Source organism: Odocoileus virginianus, chromosome 12 (assembly GCF_023699985.2).
Source record: "Odocoileus virginianus isolate 20LAN1187 ecotype Illinois chromosome 12, Ovbor_1.2, whole genome shotgun sequence".
Lineage (NCBI taxonomy): Eukaryota > Metazoa > Chordata > Mammalia > Artiodactyla > Cervidae > Odocoileus > Odocoileus virginianus.
In genome coordinates this window covers 34,729,285-34,747,782 of record NC_069685.1, presented here as the reverse complement: position 1 = coordinate 34,747,782, position 18,498 = coordinate 34,729,285, and positions in this window count along the sequence as shown.

Genomic DNA, 18,498 nt, shown 5'->3' with positions numbered 1-18,498 from the left:
ATAAACTCAAAATGGATTAAAGACCTAAATGTAAGACCAGACACTCTAAAACTCTTAGAGGAAAACAAGGCAGAACACTCAATGACATAAGTCAAAGCAAGATCCTCTATGACCCACCTCCTAGAGTAATGGAAATATAAACAAAAGTAAACAAGTGGGATCTAATTAAACTTAAAAGCCTTTGCACAGCAAAGCAAAGTATAAGCAAGGCGAAAAGACAACCCTCTGAATGGGAGAAAATAATAGCAAATGAAACAACTGACAGAGGATTAATTTCAAAACTATATAAGCAGCTCATGCAACTCAATGTCTTCCTTTTTAAAGTGTTTTCCTTTTTTTTTTTTTTTTTTTCAAAACAATATGTAGCTTGGTCTTGTTTTGTTGTTGTTGTTGTTGCTGTTTTTTGTCATTATTATAAACTTTCTCTTTCAATGAGTACATTTAGGCCATTGATATTCAAAGTGGTGATTGATGTAGTTGTATTGCTATTGACCATATTTGCTACTATTTTCTATCTTTGTTCTTTATTCTCATTTTTGTCTTCCCTTCTCCCTTTTTGTCACTTTAATTTTAATTAGGCATTTTGTATAATTCCATTTTCTCTTCTTTCCTAGCGTATTAGCTATACTTTAAAAACATTTTTAGTTATAGCTCTGGAATTTGCAATATACATTTCTAGCTAATCCAAATTCACTCTTAAATAACACTATTCTACTTTATTGATAATATGAGTACCTTATAATAACAAAATTATTACAGTTTCTCCTTCCCATTCCTTGTATCTTTGTTGTTACTTATTTCACTTATAAGTAAACATATATTTCACATATGGATACAGATATGCATATACATATGCATGTATATATGTGTGTACACATATCCATGTATATGTACATAAGCATGAATAATCTAATACATTGTTACTATTATAATTTTGAACAAACTAATCTCTCAAATCAATTTAGAATAAGAAAAAGTTCATTAGCTTCAGTTATTCCATCTTTAGTTCCCTTCTCCTCTTTATATAGATTCAAGTTTCTGCTTTATTTTCCTTCTCTCTAAAGAACATTAAAAGAAAATTCTTGCAAGTAAGGTCTACTGGCAATAAATCTTCTCAATTTTGATCACCAGAGAATGTCTATTTCTTCTTTACTTTTGAAGGACAGTTTTTCTGGGTAGAGAATTCTAAGTTGGTGGCACTTTTTTTCTTTCAACACTAAATATTTTTCACTCTTCAATTCTCATGTTGCATAGTTCCTGAGGAGAAGTCATATATGTCTTGCCTTTTCTCTTCAATATATAGATGTCCCCCTCCCAACCCTCTGCTTCTTTCAGGAGTTTTCCCAAGAGTATCAATTGTTTAGTACTTGATGTTAATTTAGGGAAATTCTAGGTCACTATTATTTCTTTCTTTTTTTTTTTTTTCTGTTTCATCATCTTCCTTTTCCTAGTAGTCCCTTTATATGTATGCTACATGGTTTACAATTGTCCAGTGGTTCTTGAGTATTTTGCTCTGGTTTTTCAGTCTGTTCTTTTTACTCTTTAGTTTCAGCATTTTCTATTGATATCTCCCCAAGCTTAGAAATTCTTTTTGCAGCCACTCCTAATCCACCAGCTATCCCATCAAAAGCAATCTTCATTTTTGTTACAGTGCTTTATCTTGTTTTCCCCAGCATTTCTTTTTTGTGCTTTATTAGGACCTTAATCTTTCTGCTTATATGGTTTATTTTTTTTCTTGCATGTTGTGTAATTAAAATCCTAGCATATTAAGCATAATTATTTAAAATTTTGGTCTAATAATTCCAACATTTCTGCCATATCTGGTTCTTAGGCTTGCTCTGCCTCTTCAAATTGTTTTATATTTTACCACTTATATTCCTTAGACTTTTTTCCTTATAGTGGGTAATTATATACTGAGGAAAACCAGCTACTACAATTAGACCTTTAATAATGTGATGGTGGGTCATGGAAGGAGGTGAAATGGTTCTATGTCAGGTGTCCTCAACTTCTGAGCCACAGACCAATACTTGTCCATGGTCTGTTAGGAACCAGATTGCACACCAGGAGGTGAGTGTCTGGCAATGAAACAAAGCTTCATCTGTATAAACAGCCCATCCCCTTGCTCACATTACCACTTGAGTTCCACCTCCTGTTAGATCAGTGGAGCATTAAATTCTCATAGGAGCATAAACCCTACTGTGAACTGCATATGCGAGGATCTAGATTGGGTGCTCCTTATGAGAATTGAATGCCTGATGGTCTGATTCTACATTATTATGGTGAGCTGTATAATTTCTCATTATATATCAGAATGTAATAGTGCACAATAAGTGTAATATGCTTGAATCATCCTGAAACCACCCCTCTCCTCCCACCCCAACTCTTAAGAAAATTTGTCTTCCCTGAAGCAGGTCTCTGGTGCCAAAACAGTTGGAGACCACTGTTCTATAGTCCTGTAATTATCTCTCAGTCTTTAAGTGAGTATTTGCCTCTAGACTGAATTTCATGAGTGCCTCTCAGTCTCCCTGATTCCCACTCTCTTAGATGGAACTGAAAGGGCCAGTGTTGTGTACTATCCTTCTTCCAGGAAGTTATGCTCTGATAATAGCCCCAGTATATTAGACTCTGGTTAATGATTTTGTCCTGAGAGCAGGCTTTTTAAGAAAAACTGAATGCTCTGACATATCTCACAGTTTCCTTTTCCCCACCCCCTGCTGAAAGCACGTCCAAAATTTACTGTGAGTATTGGTCAGACATTTTGAAGTAAAACTCACAAAAATATGGGACCCTCTAAGACTTGGTCTCCCTGGAGGTTTTAGCTCTTAGACTTGTCCTCTCTAAATCTCCAGCAACTTGTAAATTCCAGTTCAATTTATCTTATCCCAGCAGGGATTTCTCAGAGGGTTCTCACTTGTGAGCTCTGCTGTGATGATACACAATTCCCCGTCTGTCTCTCCAATCTTGGGAACAGTAGTTTGCCCTGTTCCTCACCTCCATTACAGATCCAAGAAGTATTATTGATTTTTCAGTTTATTCAACTTTATACTTCTTGTTGAAATAGAGTGGCAACTTTCAAGCATCTTACATATGGAACTGAAAGGTGGAAGTTCCTGTTTAGTTTTTGAAAATTGCTTTTTCCTATATATTGATACAATAAAACCATATTCCTAGAAATTAATATTTAGAATTTCTTATTGATAGCTCTGTAACAAGTAGTTCACAAAAATTTGAGAAACAGTGCATTCTATTACCTTATCTAAGTTGTGTATAAGAGATGCTATCTACAGTAGAAACACCTGCTTGAATTCCACTACCTTAAGAATATTGACCTTAACTATTATTGCATCTTTTCAACTGTTTTTAAATAGTTGAGAATTTCTGCTTCTGAATTTTTCTAAGAAAATAAACATAATCGTTACATGGATATTTGAAAGTTTTATCAAGATTATGACTGCTGGGTATTAGGTGCTATCAACACTTAGGTTATTTATCTCCAGTTAACTCCCTGCCATACTTTCTCCACACTCCTTTTCTCTCTTAATATTAGTCACAAACTACTCCAGGAAAATAACCTTGGATTTTACTCTAGATGCTTGGATTGAGCATCTAGTCTCCTATTCACAATGTTAGTATAGCAAACATTTTATTTCTTTTTATCACAAATATAAGTGAAAGTCACTCAATCATGTCTGTTGGTGACCCCATGGACTATACAGTCCATGGAATTCTCCAGACCAGAATACTGGAGTGTGTAGCTGGTTCCTTCTCCAGAGGATATTTCCAACCTAGGGGTTGAACCCAGGCCCTCCACATTGCAGGTGAATTATTTACCAGCTGAGCCACAGGGGAAGCTCTCTCTGAATCTCCAGCAATTTGTGAATTCCTTTGGATATAATTCTTTAAAATTAATCTTTTGCTCATTTTCAGGATTCTCCAGGCAAGAATACTGGAGTGGGTTGCCATGCCCTTCTCCCCGGGATCTTTCCAACCCAGGGATAGGATCCAGGTCTCCTACTTTGCTGGTGGATTCTTTACAGACAGAGCCACCAGGGAAGCCCTTTCAATTTCACTGCTGATTCTTTTTTCTGAATTTTAGAGCAGTCCTTAGAAGTATCTCCAGCGAAATTCACTCAGCCATGTCCAACTCTTTGAGACCCCCATGAACCATATAGTCCATGGAATTCTCCCGGCCAGAATACTGTCGTGGGTAGCTGTTCTGTTCTCCAGGGGATCTTCCCAACTGAGGGATGGAATCCAGGTCTCCTGCATTGCAGATGGATTCTTTATGTCTATTTTAATTTTATTTTATTCAAGTTGAAGTAATGATTCAATTATTATTCTTAGAGGGCTATTTTCATTATAATACAGGCTATTCAAATCTTTCAAAAATACCATACTGCTTACTGTAAAACATTATATCTTCTAATTTCATATTAAGCACCAATTTTTTCTGTTCATATATATCTCACTGGGGCATTTTTTATGCCTCCAGGAAAAAATAAATAAAACAAAAGCAGCAACAACAAAAACTCCTTAAATTTGTCCATACAACCCTTCCACTGTTTCTGGATATTATTCTTTCTTTATATATCATTTTATTATGTTTAAATTTTTCCTAATTTAATGTGATTTCACACATGATATTAAATCAATACATTACAACTAGACCAAGAATTTAAGTAAAAAGTGATAAATTTTAAAATCTCTTCCAAATGAGTATATCTTTAAATGATTAGGGACCTAGGGAAGAATTTCTTAGATTTACTGTATAAAGCAGAAAAATAAATACTGATACAACTGACTGCATTGAAGTCAAGCATCTTTTTTTTATAAAAAAATAAGAAATAAAGTAAATATGAGTTGAAGAAAATATTTGGCTCACATACAATTAAAAATTTTAATATTCAGATTATATTGTATTCCTATCTATTGGTAAAATATATACACATCTGCACACAAGCATCACAACAAAATATTAAAGTCAAGCTCAAATATTTCATAGTAGAAAAAATAGCTAGAAAATAAAGATGATTTTTTCAACCTAATTTTTAATGTGGGTAGTACAAATTAAATACCATTGAATATAATAGAATTTCATTTCTACAAAATTGACAAATAAAACAATGCACACTAAAATAATTGAAAAAAAAGGAAAAATAAAGTTGTTAATAAAGGATAAAGCAATAGTGTGTAGAAAAAGTATAAATTAATAAAATAATTTTGAAAACAATTGGAAATCAGGGTAAAGTTATATATCTGTGTTAGCAGATATGTACAGGAATGCACATTTCAGCATTATTTCTAAGACAAACACTACAAAGAACCAAAAAGTCTATTAGCATTGAATGCATAAATGAGATTTTGTAGGTTTGTAAGATAAAATGCTTTCAACAGTGAAAAGTAATAAATATCCTTTATATTGGCCAACATATATATGAACCTTAAAAAGATAGTTAATAAAAAAAAATCTAGTCACAGAAGTCACAAAAGCATATTACATTGAAATAAAGCTCAATGATGCAACATTTTTTAGTAAGTAAAGATACATGCATATGCCATAAGAGTATGATATAATATAAGACAACCAATAATAAAATTCTGGATAGTGACTTTTTTGGGCAGGAGGAAAACATTTAAAACACAATGAATACTATTAAATTTGATTTCAATGGTAATATTATATGTATTAAATTTGGTGATGAATAAAATTATTCATTTAATTATTAAACCTTAAAATATTACAGGAATTTTTTTCATTTGCATTTTTAACCTATATACACAAAAAAAGGATGAGGGAGAAAGAGAAGGAAATGAAGCCAGTTGAGCTGGGTTCAAGTTCTGCCTTTGACACATGTACTCTTATCTCTGGGCAAGTTATTGAACTCTCCTGTGTATTACTTCTTATGTGTAAAAGAGTCATAACAACTGCTTTTCTCACAGTTTTCATAAAGAATAAATACATTAAAATATATAAATAAAACAATTTGGAATAGTATTTAGCAGGTAGTATATACCAAACAAAAGTAAGTTTTCATATTTAATTCTGGAGGAACAAAACCTCAACTGTAAATATTTTATCATTTATTGGAGAAACAGTAACTTGAACATAACAGGAACATAAAATCAATAAATAGTTACCGGTTTAAAAAAAATTACTGGAGTATAATTGTCCTATAATGTTTTGTTCATTTCAGCTGTACAGCAAGGTGAGCTTACTCAAATTCATATCCATTGAGTCAATCATGCCATCCAACCATCTCATCCTCTGTTGTTCTTCTCCTCCCATCTTCAATCTCTCCCAGCTTCAGGGTTTTTTCAAAAGAGTCAGCTCTTCGCATCAAGTGGCCAAAGAATTGGAGTTTCAGCTTCAGCATCAGTCCTTCCAATGAGCACCTAGGACTAATCTCCTTTAGGATGGACTGGTTGGATCTCCTTGCAGTCCAAGGGACTCTCAAGAGTCTTCTCCAACACCACAGTTCAAAAGCATCAGTTCTTCAGTGCTCAACTTTCTTTATAGTCCAACTCTCACATCCATACACGACTACTGGAAAAACCACAGCCTTGACTACACAGACCTTTGTTGGCAAAGTAATGTCTCTGCTTTTTAATATGTTGTCTAGGTTGGTCATAGCTTTTCTTCCAAGGAGTAAGTGTCTTTTAATTTCAAGGTTGAAATCAACATCTGCAGTGATTTTGAACCCCCCAAAATAAAGTCTGTCACTGTTTCCACTGTTACCTCATTTATTTGCCATGAAGTGATGAGACTGAAAGCCGTGATCTTATTTTTCTGAATGTTGAGATTTAAGCCGACTTTTTCACTCTCCTCTTTCACTTTCATCAAGAGGCTCTTTATTCTTCTTCACTTTCTTCCATAAGGGTGGTGTCATCTGCACATCTGAGGTTATTGATATTTCTCCTGGCAATCTTCATTCCAACTTGTGTTTCATCCAGCCCAGAATTTATCATGAGATACTCTACATATAAGTTAAATAAACAGAGTGACAATATACAGCCTTGACATACCCCTTTTCCTATTTGGAACCAGTCTGTTCCCTGTTCATTTCTAACTGCTGCTTCCTCATTAATTATCTATATTATACATATTATCAATAGTGTATATGTTAATCAATCAGTCATGTCTGACTCTTTGCAACCCCATGCACTGTAGCCCGCCAGGCTCCTCTAGGAAAGAATACTGGAGTGAGTTGCTATTTCCTTTTCCAGAGGATATTCCTAAGCCAAGGAATAAACCCGAGTCTCCTGCATTGCAGGTGGATGCTTTACTATCTGAGCTAGTATGGAAGTCCCTTCAATAGTATATATATATATATATATATATATATATATATATATATATATATTATATAGGGCTTCCCAGGTAGCATAGTGAAAAAGTCACCTGCCAATCCAGGAGACACAAAAGATGGGGCTTCAATCCCTGGGCTGGGAAGATCTCCTAGAGTAGGATTTCATGGAGAGAGGAGCCTGGGGGGGCGACAGTCCATAGGGTCACAAAGAGTTGGACATGACTGAGTGAGCACACACAAGTGTCAATGCCAGTCTCCAAATTCTTCTTAACCCCCATTTATCAATTTTTAAAACACTATTTAATACAAAAAATAATCTTTACACACACACATATGCCAGTGCTCTGGTTCCTGTCAAACTCTCCAAACTCTTCAAAATAAAGACATGGCCTCCTGTTAGTTTTTGACACACAGCTCCTTTGCCTTTACATGTGCTGTTTCATCTGTATAGAATTCTCTCCATTTAGCTCTTTATATCTTTGGTTCACCCCCACAGATTACTTCTAGACAGCATCCCCTCCTGAGGTAGATGGCACAACATCCCTAACCAAAAAGTCAATCTGTGTGACTTTGATTTATCATAGGATTATTCAGTTATTTGATGATTCACAGAAATTCACGGGATTACTTGCATGGTGTCTCTTTCCTCCCAACACACAGTTATCTAAGTTTTACAGAGGCAGGAGCTCTTCCAGCTTATTAACTACTATGCCCTCAACACCAAGAAATTCATCTAGTACAGAGTTGTCACTCCATATCTATTCATGAAATAAATGGATGAATGTATGACAGAACAAGGGGATAATTTAATATCGCCTGCTTCTGAGTATCATTAGGTATTTAGCTAATGCTTTATAGTTCAATTCCATAAATTGCCTGATTATTTTTCCTTCAGTTACATAACTCACATGCAAGTCATGGTATTTTGTTTTCAATTTTCAAAGACTTTTTATTTGACAAAATATGCTGCCAAATACAGCAGTGATCATGTTAGCAGAATGCCTCTATAGAATAGAAGCTTCATCAGTCTGCTTTCATAAAGCATCAAAGTATTGATTTCAGGTAAAATGTATGATAATTGTTCTCTATTGTTAATGGAGAGTCATTCAGACAGATAAGAATAATTGGCCCAATACAGCTTGAGGAGTGGCACGCTACCTCAACTATAATATTGTTTACATAGGGACATTGCTTGATATAACAATACTAAAACTTTTTGCAAAACCTAAAGAGGCCAGGAGATGGTGAAGGACAGAGGAGCCTGGCATGATGTAGTCCATGGAGTCACAAAGAGTCAGACACAACTTACAGTCTGAACAGCAACAGATATTAATCCAGGAAAAGAAAACTCATAAAATAAATCTTTTGAGATACAGTTATTAAACACAAAGTGTACATTTCTAAAATAATCGTAGTGAAAGTGAAGCCACTCAGTCGTGTCCGACTCTTTGCCACCCCATGGACTGTAGCCTACCGGGCTCCTCCATCTATATTTTCCAGGCAAGGGTACTGGAGTGGGTTGCCATTTCCTTCTCCAGGGGATCTACCCAACCCAGGAATCAAACCTAGGTCTCCCACACTGCAGGCAGATGCTTTACCATCTGAACCGCCACAGAAGACGAAAATAATTTTATATGATGATCTATTTTTAACATGGCTAGTGATTTTGAAATAAGGTTCATACACTTAAAAATAAACCATGGATCTGTGTTCTTATTATAAAACTGGAAGTTGAAACCTCCTTAAAGAAGTCAGGTCTGGCTTGATGATACAAAATTGGGATGAGAAATGGGAAGTAATTATAAGTTAATGCATTTTACATTATTTACAGTTCCTGCTTCCCATATTTTCTCATCTTCCTTCACTTTATTCTCAGGGAAACTAAACTGCATTTGCCAAATCAGTGTTGTCCTTACAAAATTTGGATTGCAAGCGTAAAGAAGTACCTTCAATTATTGATAACATCTTGCATCAAAAGGAAACATCATTTAACAAGGAGGTTAAATATAAATAGGTGAGGTATAGAACTGAAACTAACTTTAATATATCACACCAAAAAGTAAGCAAATAAAATACATAACCACTTTCAAAGTAAAGAATTCAATAAAAATAAGGGCTTCTCTGATAGCGGAGTTGGTAAAGAATCCACCTGCAATGCAGAAGACCCCGGTTGGATTCCTGGGTCAGGAAGATCCTCTGGAGAAGGGAAAGGCTACCCACTCCAGTATTCTGACCTAGAGAATTCCATGGACTGTATCGGCCATGGGGTCACAAAGAGTTGGACACAACAGAGCAGCTTTCGCCTTCAACAAAAATAAAGCTACTCATCGATCTGTTCAGTCTGTTGCTTGTTGTATTAGTTTTTTTGAGACACACTTCATAGATTCTTACTAAAACTCTTCTATAGCAAATCAATGTTTAAAGGACAAAAACGATGTGATGAATCAAATTCCTCAGAGTTCCAACAATCAATATAAGAAATCTTCCACATGCAGTGATTGTCTAATTTTGTTCACAATTTCAAATGGTGTTCTTCAAGAAACTTTAACAGCAGGACACTTAGTGGGGAGCCACATCAATCACTGGCAAATCATTATCACTCATCTAGTGATGAGAGCTAGTCAGATGAATCATCACATTTAAAATTATTTAAGGGCTTCCCTGGAGGCTTAAGGATAAAGGATCCGACCACCAATGCAGGAGATACTGGTTTGATCCCTGTCCTGGAAGATCTCATATAGGCATAGCAACTAAGCCGGGGCACCACAGGTATTGAGCCTGGGCTCTAGAGCCTGGGCACCACAATGACTGAACCCACATGTACTGAAGCCTGTGCACCGCAAAAAGAGAAGACCACTTGCCACAACTAGAGAAAGCCTGCATGCAGCAACAAAGACCCATCACAGCCAAAAATAAATTAATTAATTTAATTAAATTATAAGGTTAATTATTTAAACTGACTATAGCACATTTTAATAGCTACATAGCAATTACAAGTATCTTGAACTATCTAAAAATAAAATGAAATAAAAACTAAGGTCACTGGATTTTTCATTTTCACTGATTATATACAAATCATTATTTTTACCATAAAGAAAGTCTGCTTGCGGATGACAGCAATGGAGCATACTTATCTTTTGATCATATCACATTATTTATAAGAAACTGCATATATTTCCACTTTTATGTATGGGTTAGGTGTGTATAGATACATTTAAGGGTTATACTATGATGCTAAATGTTACAAATGACAAGTTTCTTTAAAAACTCATATTTAAAAAAAATAAAAATAGGTGGCCTAAAAAAACAATTTTATTATTTATATAACAATAGAGTTTGTGAACTTAGCCTCTGTACAACTATAATACAATCTAATAGTAGAATATTTGATGGATTCATCAATTTTACTTATAGAGCCCGCCACTCTAGGAATAAAAATAGAAATGGTTCCATTTCTTGCCTTAACATACTTATAAAATGGTAAACTGTTGTAAAATCTTTAGTCTGAAAAATTATTAAAACTGCACACATAGCTTGGTGTCTGCTTTTCTTTAAAATGGTAATATTGAAAAATATTGGACATGAATAAAGATTACTGGACCCTGGAGGAGGGCATGGCAACCCACTCCAGTATTCTTGCTGCAATAATCCCACGGGCAGAGGAGCTTGGCCGTCTTCAGTCCATGGCTGGCAAAGAGTCGGACACAACTGGAGTGACTGAGCATGCAAAGATTATTGAAATGCTAGTTTTGGGCTCTCTTTTAGTCAGAGGGAACATTCTGTAGCAGATAATGTTTAAATAGCACATATAACCTTAGTTTAAGAGCATATGCAACACTGATAAACTTTGACCTTTTGATAGGATAACCTTTCTTAACCTCTTCTCACCATGTTTCAATTTCATTGGTTTAAATAATAATAATAATAAGGTCAGCTTCAAAATGTTATTTATGTGGTACTATACAATGCTGTTAGTAATGAGACTGGCATCACTATATTCTATAGTAATAGTATATATATAATGTATATGTGTATAAGCATATATATGTTAGTATACCTATATTTCCAGATTATGCTGACCTTTTGTACTTTTAATCTTATTTATGGGAACTTTATTTTATTAATAAACTTAATACAATAAATATTATTGGTCACATGTATCAGATTTTCGAAGATTACCTCTCTAACATATTATTTTTCACTATTCCCACACTTGTCACCATTATGTTCACATCTGTGAGATATGTAAGTTTTTATTATTATAAGCACCAGTGCTTTGATGAAATAAACATTAAAATTTAGGTGGAAAGATAATGTGTAGATAAAATCAGTATGACTATAGTATAGCCCTACTTATCTTTTCTATTACAATTTGTAAATGGTAGCATTCTGTTTTCACAAAACAGTGAATCAGCAAACACAAGTATTTCTAAGAGTCTTCATATGAAACAAAAAGAGCTCTGCCTATCATAGTTCTAGGGTCTAGAAAAGGATTACTGTGATGAAGTAAAGTTAAACAGCTTGCTCCATTGAGTATTTAAGAATGTCTATCACAGTACTGATAAGAGTTAAGTATGAGTAGAAAGAAAATCTCCCAGGTAGTTTTCAAAATAAACAAGAAGCCAAGCTCTTGAACTGTGGTACTGAATGCTTTCCTAAGGGGTCTTTAGTTTTGCTCAGGGCCTAAATGTCAGAAACACTTCATTTCTGCATCTATGGTAAGTCAAATTTCATATCACTCTCTGTGTAAGAGTGTGAATTATGTAAAATATAGATGGCCTTTGTGCTGAATGTGCAGTTTAAGACAGCACAATGAACATCCACATGCTTTCCTGGATCTTCTATACCTGCACACTTGGCAGGACACTATATATAAATATAAGTGAATATTTAAATCACAGATATGAACACATTTAATTTAGTTGCTATCATACCTGTCTCAGAGAGAAACATGTGGGAATGAAAGTATTTATTGTTTAATAAAATTAATTACTATAATATGTTCTCTTGGAAACATGTTGTTCTATTTATTAGCAATTGCTTTAAAAAAATGTGTATTAGAAAACATTTCAGCTTCCAGTTGAATTTTTATTTCTCATTGAGAATTGTAACTTTCTAATTCTGCTTCTTAGTTATCTACCATTAAAAGGATGTTTTACTTTTCTAGTTTGGGTCATACTTGGACATGCTATGATACAATAGACATTCAAACAGAGTTGGAAATATATTTTCTACTGAGGTGTATCAACTTAAGAAAAGGGGTAAATCCTAATGAATAAATAAATTGGTATTTTAGAAGGCCAGAAAATTAAATAACAAATTTAAATAGAACTGCTCCCAATCTGAGCTGACTACATTTAAGTTTTTAAAAACATTTTATAACAAAATTTATATATAAATTAATGTAAATGTTTGAAATGTTGAAATAAGATTAGAAATAAGAAAAAAATCAATTTTTGACACATAACTTAGAAAAATTCTCTAAACATATCCATGGATATACTTTTAATCTTTCACCTTTTTATGGTTAGAGATGGCATACAGGAATAGTATAAGTTTCAAATTGTCAGGTTAAAATTTGGTTTTTAGTATCAATAATGTTATTTTCAAAAACTTTTGCTATGCTGTGTTGTATTCCAAAATAGCACTTATAAATGTAAATTATTTAAAATAACTAATTATAAAATAATAAAATTTATAAATTTCAGTAAATAAAGAAATTGAATGTAAATACACATATTTTTACCTCTTCTCAACTTTCACTTAGGAGACTGAAAAGAACCGTAAACAAGAGGGATGATATTGCTTATATGTGGAATCTAAAAAAAAAGGTACAAATAAACTTATATGCAAAATAACACTAGGCCCACAGAAAGCAAAGCTAGGGTTACCAAAGGGAAGAGCTAGAGAGGATAAATTATGAGTTTGGAATTAGCTAATACAGTATACTATATACAAGGTAGATAACAAACAAGGACCTACTGTATAGCACAGGGAAATTTATCCAGTATTTTGTAATAATATATAAGGAAAAAGAATCTGAAATATATATATATATATATATATAAATAAAATAACAGAATCACTTTGCTGTACATCTGAAACTACCACAATATTATAAATGAACTATCCTAAAAAGCCATACTTCTTTGGGCCCACTGGAACTGTATAATGAAAAAGATTAATTGTCCCTACCTAATTTTTGTGGAGCCTAGCTTGATAAAATACATTTGAGCTTTTATATTCCTTTGAGACTTGACTGAGGATACTCTCAAAATAGGTATTTTCAAAGCTCCAACTCTTTCCTTTATGAGTAAAATGAAACATTATAAAGAACCCTGAACTGACTGCAGAGTGAAACAGCAAGGTGATATACCAAAAGTGGAAATGGAGAGTTGATATGAGAGAGCTATGTAAGAAGGCATGATCATCCTGAAAGATTGTGGTTCTGAAGCTCTCTGTGCTATGCTGGGATTCAGGAACTTGGGAGGAGAGGATTTCGATCAGGGACCAGAGACAAGGATGGACCACTCAGAGGTTTTTGTGTAGCAAAATAATATTAAAGTATAAGAGACATAGGGAAAGCTTCTGACATAGACATCAGAAGGTGACAGAAAAAGGGCCTGCTTGCTAATATTTTAACAAGGCGTTTTATGTCTGTTAGCAAGCTGTTAATCAGAGAGACACCTCAAGGCTGAAGGAGTTTCACCAAGCCTCTCTTTTTTTTTTTCCATTTATTTTTATTAGTTGGATGCTAATTACTTTACATCATTGCAGTAGTTTTTGTCATACATTGAAATGAATTAGCCATGGATTTACATGTATTCCCCATGTAAATTCACTCCATTATTCTTGCCTGGGAAATCCTTGGGATTGGCGGGCTATAATCCATGGGGTCGCAAAAGAGTAAGATACAATTTAGGAAGAAAACAACAACAATATGCAAAGAATCAAGGGGGAAAAAATCTTACTTTAAGACATAATTTTCTTTTGATCTTTTACTCTTCTTTTTAAGACTATTTTAAAGGGAAAATAAAGTTGTTGAAACTTGGAGGGATCAATTACTATGACAATCACTATTAGGCTTTTGAGTGCTGGGCATCACTTAACAGGGAAATTTTGTTGTTCAAAATCCTTCTTTCTTATCTTGATTTAGATATTTTGCAATATGTCACAAGACTATTAGTTTTAATATGACAGTTACAGTGTCATTTACTGCTGATATGCTGAGTGCATAGTTGACTAAAAATTGTTTATTGGTGTGACCATTGCAAACAATGCTGGGATAAATTCAGCTGGCAGATGTTGTTGTTAGAGGGACTTAGCTAAAGAAAATTTACAGTGTCAGCCATGTCACCTCTGAGATAAAAGACAAAGATAGGTATCTGTGGATTCCGAAAGCCACAAAACATGAGCTCTAACAGCCTGGACCGCTGCAAGTTGCAAAAAAATACATGATATAAAAGAATGCTAAAATGACTAAGGGTAGAACAGAGTTCCTTTGAAGTGAACAGGTTTTAAAGTGCCTAGGCTGGCAACATTGGGACTATTATTGCAGATTTCTCTCCTTAAGGTCACTCCACTTACTTCTTTTTAGAGGGAAAGAATAAATTATAAGGAAGATGGCTAACAGACAAAATTCAACTATAAAATCATTGGTCTTCAGGTTTCAAAATGACAGGCCCATTTTTAAAAATATCATAGTTCCTCAAATTGTTCTTAAAAATAAAATGCTATAATCATTTAAGCAACTTTGAATTTATCATTATCTTGTTTATTCATTTGTTTCTCTACGATTTTAAGATCCTCTAAGGGAGAGCTTTTTTCCTTTGTTCTCAGCTAGTTCAGATCTAGCCTGCTATTTTCACTGTTCTAAACTCTATAGGACTTACATTTATGGCTTTAATTTTCAGTGTCATGTTCTTTTCAAATGCCAATAAAAACTAGCTTTAAAAACGCAAAAGCAGGAAATGGTTGGCTATGTTACTTTAATTGGTCTATCTGAAATAGAAATAAAGGAGTTAGTGATAATTGCTCACTTTTGGACCATGAAAATAATAAGAAAGAGAAATAGTTCTAAAGGCAAGTTGCTCATGCTATATCCCAATAAAATTGAAAAGATATTTTAATTCTAAATGTATCTGAGGGAAATTTTTAACTTTGAAAAAAATGGCTAACAACCAATCATATTTATTTTAATGAGAAGAGTTTAGAAGAACAGAATGCAAATATAGTATATATGAAAATTAATAGTCACAACACAAACTATGTTGCTTTTACTCTCTTGGGAAACCTGGAGTTAATTATGGCCAAAATAACTCTCCAAACACATTATCTTGTGAATCAGAAAATACAATTCTTGCCATTGATTTTTTTTTTTTTAGTTGAAAATGTTTTGTTAATAGATATCATTTGAAAATAGTAATGACAATAACAGTAAATGAACGGCCCCAGAGCACACACATACATATTTCTGAAAACTTTAAATGTGCACAATCATGACAGTATCACATGTACAGTTGGAGGAAGGATGTATTTTAACAAAAGGTAATGAAGTGTCTTGCCAAGAAACTATCCTTCAAATAATACCTTCCATGCCTGCCACCTTGTTTTTTTTTTAAATATGTAAAGGGTAAAGTTTAAGGTTTTGCATGATTTATATAATAACATTCAGACACTCTTTCCACCATTTACTTATTTCAAGGCCAGAACCAATGCATGGGCTTGTGTAAAGCAAAGGTAAATCTAAAATCTAAATAGAATTGATTTCACTTGGTTCAAAAATATGTCTCTTATTACTGAGTTAATTCTTTAATTTTTTCTAAAAAAATAAAAAGAATGAAAGCAGACCAATTGACACATCTTAGATAAAACCATATCTGAAGGATTTTTGTGTATTGTTTCCCTAAATATCCAGTTTCATTAGGGAAAGAAGTATGTTGATTCTCCTGACACACTTTCTTGACTAAGGATATAATTTGTATATCAAAATTTCCTACTGCATTCGCAGATGGATTTGTTACCACAGCGCCACCTGGGAGGGAATATATGTATACCTATGGCTCATTCACATTGATACTTGGCAGAAAACAACAAAATTCTGTAAAGCAATTATCCTTCAATTAAAAAATAAATTTTAAAAATTCCTACTTGCTAGTTTCCTCAAGATGCAGTTGTTTACAATGGCCTCAATTCTTCTGACCCAAAACACCTTTCCAAAATCACAGTCTTTCTCTCCCAATATTATACAAATAGTATGCTACAAAAGCAGAAATCCCTCTCTGCAGGAAATTTGAAGCTATATGACCAAATCACATACTGATGTGAAAATGGATTCAAAACTGTTTATTCTTCCTTCTGCACCTACAGCTAGATTACATTCTTGCTAGCATTGGTCATACATTCTGATTAAGCAACAGAATATGAGTGGGAGTATTGTGTACTATGTCTAAGATTGACCCATGAAACTTTCTGTACACTATCTTCCATTTTCTCTTTTCTTTGGATGTGACCCAATGTGCATGAAAGCCTAAAGGTTGAAGAACACAGAGCTTCAAGGTAAAAGAAACCCTGATTTGCAAATTACTACTATGAAGAAAGACACAAGCTAGTCAGGAACGCAGCTTGGAATTTACTTGACTGATAAAACTCACTAGTGTTTTTGAGCCTTTGTACATTTATTACTTAGCATTACACAGGGCTTCCCAGGTGGCTCAGTGGTAAAGAATCCACCTACCAATGCAGGAGATGTGAGTTCAATCTCTTGGTTGGGAAGATCCCCTGGAGAAAGAAATGGCAACCCACTACAGTATTCTTGCCTGGGAAATCTCACAGACAGAGGATCCTGACACGCTACAGTCCAAGGGGTCACAAAAGAGTCAGACATGACTTAGTGACTAAACATCAAAACAGTAACACCACATGAAGTTAAAGCAAAAGCTTATACCAAAATTTAACTGGAAATGGCTTGCTGACTTTACAGGCACCTAAAGTGTGTGTCATTGGATTCATGCTTGGATGACAGATGGTAAGAAAAGAGATATTGCAAATTGTAAAGCTGAAGATCTTTGTTCTATAATGGCAGAATGTTCAGTAAAATTATTGTATTGGCCATAAAAATGTTGACAACTTTCAAAATAGACTATGTGTCTACTGAGCCTAAGTTGAGGGAAATGGAGTTAAAAATGAACTGTGTACTGGCTGTGATTGAAAGCTTTAGCAAAGTATTATATGATATGAGATAAGCAAGAATTGGCCGGTTTTCAAATATGGATGCAAGTTGAAGATATAAAGAAAGTTATGAAGTTGGAAAAGCCACCAACCACTTCTGGATCCAAGTCAAAAATAGGAGATTGGAAAAAGTTTGGAAATAAAAACCCAAAAAGACTCTTTATTTGAACAAACATATTAGCCCTGAGAAAAAGCCTACTCAAGTTAATACTGACTTACCTGAATCTTTTCCTTCAGTTTATCTCAAACTAGCCAAAATTAAGGGGAAGAGGAAAATAAGATTGATAAATCAAATAAACAAAGCAGACCTGAGAATTATGTGCCCAGAGAACTTTGTGTAATTTTACATGCACATTTGAAACGTCTGCAAACAAACAGATCAGAAATCTACATTTTAAAAGAATTGTTTTAGTAAAGGAAAAACTAAACCAGCAAAGAATGCTTTGAAATTTTTACTTCAATCTTTGGTGCTAAGAGTTGCACAAGTAGGAAGAAATCTGTAAAAACCATACTCTACCAAATAAGTAATTACTCCAAATTACACCCACTTCATATAGAGCTCTGGAGAGTAACAAAGAAGGAAAAATCTGTCAGAAAGCAGAAAAAGAAACAGTAAAAAATAATGAAGAACAATATATTAGGAGAATTAGTTTCTGCTGTTTTTAGTTGCTAAGTCATGTCTGACGCTTTTGCAACCCCATGGTCTGTAGCCCACCAGCCTTCTCTGTCCATGTGATTCTCCAGGCAAGAATACTGGAGTGGCTATTTCTTCTTCCAGGAGATTTCCTGACCCAGGGATAAAATTTGCATCTTAGCATTGGCAGGCAGGTTCTTCGCCACTGATCCACCTGATTTCATTAAGGCAATTCTCCAACAGTGAAAGCAAAAATTTCTACAACACTTGCATTGCAGGGAGGAAATAATAGCAAATGAAGCAACAGACAAAGGATTAATCTCAAAA